Genomic DNA, 10,000 nt, shown 5'->3' with positions numbered 1-10,000 from the left:
ATCGCTCTTCTCTTCTCTTCTCTTCTCTTCTCTTCTCTTTCACTCTCTCTCTCTCTCTCTCTCTCTCTCTCTCTCTCTCTCTCTCTCTCTCTCTCTCCTTCTATCTCTTCATCTCTCTCTCTCTCTCTCTCTCTCTCTCTCTCTCTCTCTCTCTCTCTCTCTCTCTCTCTCTCTCTCTCTCTCTCTCTCTCTCTCTCTCTCTCTCTCTCTCTCTCTCTCTCTCTCTCAACGACACCAGATTTTAATATGCAACATGAAACACGCCAAGAGTTTCAAAAGTCAGGTTTAATGTAAATAAGATCTTTTCGTCATATTGCGTTCCCGACAATTTGTATATTTATGTTATTGATATTACTTGTTTTCGTGTTGCAAAACACATTATTTATGTCACTATGGTCATTTTTATCATTTATATAATAAATTATTGTTATAACTGTTATATTCATTAATACAATAGCATTGTTATCATTATCATCATTATTGCAATCATCATTATGAAAATCATATTCAATTTATTCTATTACGTTTTCTTTTTTCTTTTCTTTTTCACAAGATAAATGCAAATATTTATCGTCATTACCATTATTATAACGATTATGTGTGTGTGTGTGTGTGTGTGTGTGTGTGTGGTGAGATGTTGTGTTGTGTATTATTTTCTATCACACATATCATATTCATCATATATATATATAACTATATACATATAGAGAGAAAAGAGAGAGAGAGAGAGAGAGAGAGAGAGAGAGAGAGAGAGAGAGAGAGAGAGAAAGAGGCAGGTAGAGAGATAGATAGAGAAATAAATATATAGAGAATAGGATATGCCATCTCTATTGTGATAGACAGGGAGACTATTTGATTCATAGGCTTCAGAGTAAAGTAGTCTCATAAATATTCTAAAAATATTCCTTTTGCCGCGAAAATTCAATCATAAAAATACAATAAGTCAATCATAAAAGTACACTCATACAAATACAATCATGAAAATACAATCATACAAATACAATTATAAAAATACAATCATACAAATACAATCATACAAATACAATCATAAAAATACAATCATACAAATACAATCATACAAATACAATCATACAAATACAATCATACAAATACAATCATACAAATTTTCACTCAATCTAAAGAACCGATCATACAAATACCATCCTACCAATACCAATATAAAACATAATCCATAACTAGACAAGCATACAATATAATTCTACAAATACAATCATCCGATCTACAGTAATAAACATATAAACCTCAAAAAACTTAGTATCAGACATCATCCAAATACAATCATCTGCCTAATAAAAACCGAAAATTATACGGTTGTATATAACAGCTTCTGGCATGATGTGTAGTTACTTCATCTATCGCAAATCAATTGGATATAAAAAAAAGGAATTACGAGATAAATCCCCGATACGAGAGCTTAATGCTATGCGTTTCTCTTCAATTCAACTACATGTTAAATCTTTTTTCTCATACTCTCCTCCACAAACTTCTTAGAGAATGCTATAGCCCCACCCGAGGGATCTCAACCGAAAGCCCCCCACCACACCCTCATCGTAACTCTTCTCGCAGTTCTGCATGTTTTTTTTCCTTTTCCCCTCCTTTTTACTTTTTTTTATCCCTCCTTTTCCTTTTTTTTTTTTTTTGGGGGGGGGGGCTTTTCAACTAACTTTGTATGTTTGATCAAGGAATGGTAATGAATGGATTTATGGATGGACAAGTTGATAGAGAGATACTGAAATAAATGCGATTCATTGCCGGGCAGGAAATTGTTAGAGTGATAGAAATGATACAGAAAAGCAGTAACTTTATGTGTGTGTGTGTGTGTGTGTGTGTATGTGTGTGTGTATATATATATATATATATATATATATATATATATATATATATACATATATATATATATATATATTGTAGATACTTTATTCTTTTTGTACCGAATGAAATTTGGGAATGAAAGGAAAAAGTTATAGGGACGATCAATATCTTCGAGAGAAAGATTTCAAAATTACTAAAAAAAATATATATATATATTTCTTGAGCGAAATTCAATTTCTTCCAACGATTTTTACTCTACTGATATCTATCTATTTATCTTCTCTATCTCTCTTTCACTTTTTCCATTCCTTACCCTCCTTTCTTCTTATGTCTGTCGTAATTAGCTTCATTTCAAACACCGTAACGTAGTGAAATCACAACTGCAAAGTCTACGGGAAATATCATCAAATTTCACTAGCTTGTCATGAGTAAATTAGTTGCCTCAAAAACAACGACCCTACCAGTGGTAGCGCGTTGTTCGATTTAAATCTCATAATTAGGTATCAATTCTGATTAAATTTTCAATATGACTATATTTTTCACAAACAGAATATCCATCATCTTCATGTTCTTCATTTTCGGCACATTCTTTGCCAAACGCTCAAGTTCATTTTTCCAATATATCTAGTCTTCAAACAAATGTGCATGTGTATGAGCATGGGCGTGTGTGTGTGTGTGTGTGTGTGTGTGTGTGTGTGTGTGTGCTGGCCACAGGGTGTGTGATGGTGTCTGTGTGTGCTGTTGTTGTGTCGATTGTACGTTGCATGTGTCTCGCAGCATTTGTGTGTGTGTGTGTGTGTTTGTGTGAACGATGGTAATGACCTACGAACTAGTATAGTTATGTGTGAACATGAGCAAATATGATCATATGTAAGTGTACGTGTGTGTATATAAGAGTATTTATAGTATTGACTCAATGGCAAAATACGCATTTACAAAGATAATTAGTCATCAACATTCATTGAGAATTCTTAACTACTATGAGTGGACAACATATTGTTTGGGTAGGTAATGTTACATATTATTCTGTTAATTTCCCATCCCTATTTGACAGAATTTTCATCTATATGTAAATTGATGAACGGTACTGAAATCAGGAAAAAAAACAATAAAAATAAGTGAGTTTCTTGGCGTTTTAAAAAAACTCTGTGGAGTGGAGCATTCTGCGTGTGATAATATCCCACAACCGACATTATTACGTTTACCTTCAAATATCGGCTCACAGGTCACAGATGTAATCAGCTGGCGAGAGTTGACCGTTACAAAGTGTAATTATAGTAAACACTAAAACAAATAAAACAAAAAGGGCGAAAGCTTGTCGCCCTATTACGCTCCAGCTTGCCATTTCTTTGTCTTAACTGTGTCTCTGTCTGGCTCCTCTACAAGCATGCGTCTTCACCAGCGGGAAGATCACTTCAAAAAGCTTTTTAGTCTTTAGATGCGCAAAGAGACATGTAGTTTTTCTTGATGATAATTTTTCGTTTTTTCTAAACTATGTCTAGTCTGTGTGACAAGCTAGATTGTCTTTTTCTCGTAATTCCCCGCGCAGGTAGTTGTCTGCAGGTAGTTCGTCCGCTTTATATGGTTTTGTTCCTCTTTTCCTTTCTTTTTCCTCCTGCTTCCTCTCCGACTGCAAATTCGATTACCATATATCTACTTCCAACCCTCCCTCCTTCCATAGGATGACTTAAAGTGATGATTTCTCTTCCTCCCTCCATCTTTCCATCCCAATCTCCGTCTACCTCGTTTCTCCTCCCTATCTTCCTCCCTCTCGCCTCCATTTCCTATCCACCCATCCACCCCTCCCCTTTCCCCCATCACCCACCGTCCATCCTCCCTCCCTTCCTACCCTCTCTTTCACTCTCTCTCTCTCTCTCTCTCTCTCTCTCTCTCTCTCTCTCTCTCTCTCTCTCTCTCTCTCTCTCTCTCTCTCTCTCTCTCTCTCTCTCTCTCTCTCTCTCTCTCTCTCTCTCTCTCTCTCTCTCTCTCTCCTACCTCCTACCCCCTGCCCCTTTCCTCCCTCCTATCCTCTCTCCTTCCCTTCAGGTAAACTCCCTTTGGAAATGTCTCTTCCCGGAAAATGTCTCCCCAGGAAATCTCTTAGCAGTGCCTCCCCCAAGATCACATGCATGGTCGGCCGCAACACATTCCGCACAACACAAATAATGCCCCCAATGGCCTCGCGGCGACAGAGTCTCGAGGATAAACATTCCCGATGTCAAAATAACCGCCCTGCATATCAGGGCCATCTGCTGGAGCCATTGCACTTAAATGTTTCTTTTTTACATCGGAAGAAGAAAGGGAAATAAAGGAATTCATAACAATATATACAAGCACGAATGTGTGTGTGTGTGTGTGTGTGTGTGTGTGTGTATATATATTATTTATATATATATATATTATTATATAAATATATATATATAATATATATATATAATCATTATATATCTAATAGTATTTATATACATTCTTAATAAGATTATATATATATATAGTATATTTAAATATATAACCATAATATATATATATATCTAATTATTATATATATATATAATATATATATATATTATAATAAATAAATACATATATATATAACTAAAATATATAATATATATACGTCAGTATAAATAATAAGTATGTTTAATGTCATATTATGTATATACATATAATATATATAGTATATATATAAATATATATGTATATATATAATTATATATATATATCTATGGAATAATATTAAATACTATATATATATATTATATTATTATAATAAATATATATATACATTATAATATATATACACCAAAACCATGGGTATACATATCTTTCATATAAGTATATATATATATACATATATATATATAAATATATAATATCTTACATTATATCACTAATATACATACATAATTGATATGCATGCATTAATATAAATAAAACATAATATATACTTATATATATATATATATATATATATATATATATATCAATATCTCAATATATATAAATGTATATGTATATTATATGTATATATATATATATATATATATATATATATATATATATACATATATATATAGTATATATAAAACATAAATAAATATAATCTCATATAAACATAATGTCTACATGTAATGCATTATATGTATATAATAAATATATATATATAATCATATATATATATATATATTAATATAATATATATATTTTATACATATATATAATATATTCATATATATATATATAATTATATATTATAAATATATATAGTAATATATATAATTTATATGATACATATATATACATATATATATAGTATATAACTTATATACTAATAACGATATCATATATCTTATATATAGTATATATTACTAATATATTCTATATATATATATATATATATATATATATATATATATATATATTATATATATAATATATATTATATATATATATCGTAACTATATATGTAAAATATGGATATAAAAGATATATTATAATATACAAATATTCATAATATACTATATTGTATATATATATATTATCTTAATAATATAATATATAGTTTATATGATATAATATAAATATATATGCAAACATATATTTCATACATAAACCCTAGTATATATCGTATTATATACATTAGTATATTAATTATTTTATAAAATATAGAATTAGTATATATATATATATATAATATCATAGATATATATATATATATATATATAATTACTATATATATATAATATATTATAATATATATATTAATATATAATATAATAAATATATATAATCTATATATATAAATATATATAGTATATATATATAATATATACAAAATATATATCTATATTTATATATATATAAATATATCATAATAATAATAATTATATATATTATAAATATAATATATATATATATATATAATACATATATATCATATATATATATCTATATAGTTATATATAGTAATTTATCGATATTATATATATAAAAAATATAAATTATTATATCATATATATATATAATTATATTATATTATTAATATATATATCTGTATATATATACAGTGTGAGTTATATATAAACAGTAAATATAATATATACTATATATATAAATATATAATAATATATATATATTATTATTTTATTTTATATCATATATATATATATTATATATATTATATATGGTGTTTGTGTTATGTGTAATATTATTAAATATATAAATATAAAATATACTATATAATTATATATATATATATATAAATATATATATAATAAATATATATATTTTACATATGTTATATATCAGTATGTATATATATATGTACTATATAATATATATATATTATATATACATATATATGTAAATATATACATCTATAAATAGATACATAGATAGAAATATTAGATACTATGTGTATTGTTTGAGTGGTGTGTGTATATAAATATATATATAATATATATATTATATATATAGTATATATATAATAATATATATTATATATCTCATATATATATTCTTATATATATAAATATATATATCAATATATATATATATATATATATAAATATATTATATAATATATAATATATTATAGTGTAATTATATATATAATTATATATATATATATATATATATATATATAATATATATATATACACACACAACACACCACACACACAACCACCACAAACACACACACACCCAACCCCCAAAACAAACAAACAACACACACACACACACCACACCCCCCAAACACACACACACAAACCACACCAAACACACACACACCACACCACCACACAACCAACACACACACCACACACACACACCCCACAACAACACAACACACAAACAACAACACACACAACAACAACACACACACACCAACAAACACACCACCAAAACCACCACAACACCACCACACAACACCACACACACACAACACACAACCACACCACACACAACACCCACAAACACACAACAACACACACACAAACACAACACACACCACACACACCACACCACACCACACACACACCACAAACACACACACAACAACCACACACACACACACACACAACACACAAACACACACCACCACCACACACACACACAACCCACCACAAACACACACACACACACACACCCCACAACACACACACAACACACCACCACACACCACACACACACACCACAACACACACACAACACCAACACACCAACAACACACAAACAACAAACACACACACCAAAACACAACACACACACACCACACAACAACACCCACCAACAACAACCCACACCACCCACAAACACCAACACACACACACACCAACAACCACACCATACAAACACACAACCCCACACAAACCACACCACACACACAACACCCCACCACAACCACACAACCCACACACAACAACACACACACACACACCACCACACACACACACACAACAACCACACCCAAAAAACCACACAACCCACAAAACAACCCACACACACACAAACAACCACAACCACACCCACACACACCCACACAACACCACAACACACACCCAACACACAACACACACAACACACACACCACACACAGCACACACACACCACACCACACACACACACACACAACAACACCACAAACACACAAACCACACACATACACACAATACACACACACACACACCACACAACCACCACAACCACAACGACCACAAACACCACACCACATACACCCACACCCACAACACACACACCCACACACATACACACACCCAACAACACCACCCCACACACACCACCATCACCACACACACACATACAAACACAATACACACACACAACCAACACACAACCACACAAACACACAAAAACAACAAAAAACACCACACACAAACCCCACACACACACACACACACAAACCACACACACACCCACCCCCCCACACCCCACACACACACCCCCCACACCCACATACCCACACACACCACACACACACCCAAACACAAACACACACAACACACCCACACACACCACACATACCAACACATACCACCCCCCACCAAACACATAAACCACAACACACAACACAATACCACAACCCAACACCAACAATACCCACACCACCAACCAACACACACACCACCCAAACACACACACCACCCACCACACAACACACCACACAGCACCAAACACACACACACACCCACCCCACACCCCCCACACACACACCCCACCCACCACACACCCCCCCCCCCAACCCCCCCCCCCCCCCCCCCCCCCCCCCCCCCCCCCCCCCCCCCCCCACACAACACACACACACACGCAACAACAACACACACAAACAAACACACACAAAACACAACACACACACAAAAACACCCACACATCCTCACACCCACCACCAAACACCACAAAAAACCCCAAAAAAAAAAACAAACCCAAAACCCAAACAAACAAAACAACCAAAAGACTAAACAACAATACAAAAAACAACAACACAAACAAACCCCCTCCAACACAAACCACAAAAACAAAAAAATAAAAAACAACCAAAATCAAACCAAAAAAAACCAAACACACAAACAAAAAAACACAAAAAAAACAACCCCAAAAAAAACACCCCACTAACTCACAAACAAAAACTCACAGGAAACCCCACCCCCCCCAAAAACCCCCAACCCCCCCCAAACCCACACAAAACACCAACACACAACCACACCAACAATACCACAAACACAAAAAACAAACACCCACCCACACCCAAACAACCCCTCACACACACACACACCTCAACAAACTAACAAACCACCACCCCACACACCACCACCACACAAAACACACAACCACAACACTACACAACCCACACACACAACAAAACCAACTCAACTCCACACAAACTCCACCACCCACAAACCACACACACCAACCACACGCACCAAAACAACCACCCACACACCAACACACACCACCACACAACAAAACCCAAAAAAAACCCACCACACCACCTACCAACAACACAAAACCCCCACACAAACAAACCCACAACAAAACCACCACAAAACAAAACCAAAACCTGCAAATTTCAAAACTAATGGGGAAAAACCTGATTCTTTTTTCGAGAAAGCAAAATGAAAGGGCATTTTTAAAAATTAAAAAGAAATTTTTTTTATCCATAAAGAGGAACCTATTCCCTCGCATTACGTCAGCTGTGACCGACTGATCACAAACACAAATATGAGAGACATTGCAGATAACCCTTGTCTATGATCGATATCAGATGATATTGCATGACAGGGCTATTATTGCAGGAGAGAGCCTTTGGAAGCCAATGGAAAGAAAGACAGAAGGTAAGATAGAAACTTCGGGAGAGAGAGACAAGGGAAGAATCATAAATAGTTAGAAGGGGGAGGGAGGAGAGAGAGAACGAGAAAAAGAGAGAAAAGACATAAGAGAGACAGATAGAGAAATAAGAGAGAAATAGAAAGGGAGAAAGAGAAAGAGAGAGATAGACTAAACAACGACAAAAAGAGAGAAAAGCAAAAGGGAGATAGACAGTCAGAGAAAGAGAGAATAAGAGCAGAAGAGAGAGAAAGAGAGAAAGATTTTTACGCATACTGCCAGTGCGAGCGAAAAGACGAGAATTTCGAGTCATCTTCCCGACCTCCATCCCATGTGAGTTTTTACACTTAATTCCTTTTAATATCGTGTATATATCTTCGCTCCAGTGGGCGTCAGCCTTGCCACCTCCACTTCCCTCTCCTCTTTCTCTTTTCTCAGGGCTTAATTTCTAGTTATTTCTCTCTCTCTCTCTCTCTCTTTTTTTTTTTTTTTTTTTTTTTTCTCTTCTTTCTTTCCTCTTTCTCTCTCTCTCTCTCGCTCCTCTCATTCTTTTTTTCCTCTTTCTTTCTCCTTCCCCCTCTCTCCTCTCTCCTTTTTTTCCTCTTTTTTCTCTCCTTTTTCCTCTTTTCTTTCCCCCCTTGCTTTCCCCCCTCTCCTCCCCTCTCTCTCTCTCCTTTCCCCCTTCCCTCCCTCCTCTCTCCCCTTCTCTTCTCCTCTCTCCCCCTCTTCCCCCCCTTTTTCCTCTTTTTCTCTCTCTCTCTCTCTCTCTCCTCTCCCTTTTCCTCTCTTTCTCCTTTTTTCCTTTCTTTCCCCCTCTCCTCTC

This window comes from Penaeus japonicus, unplaced genomic scaffold (assembly GCF_977035675.1).
Source record: "Penaeus japonicus unplaced genomic scaffold, GWHDUDI00000001_assembly GWHDUDI00000030, whole genome shotgun sequence".
NCBI lineage: Eukaryota > Metazoa > Arthropoda > Malacostraca > Decapoda > Penaeidae > Penaeus > Penaeus japonicus.
This window is presented reverse-complemented; position numbering follows the sequence as displayed.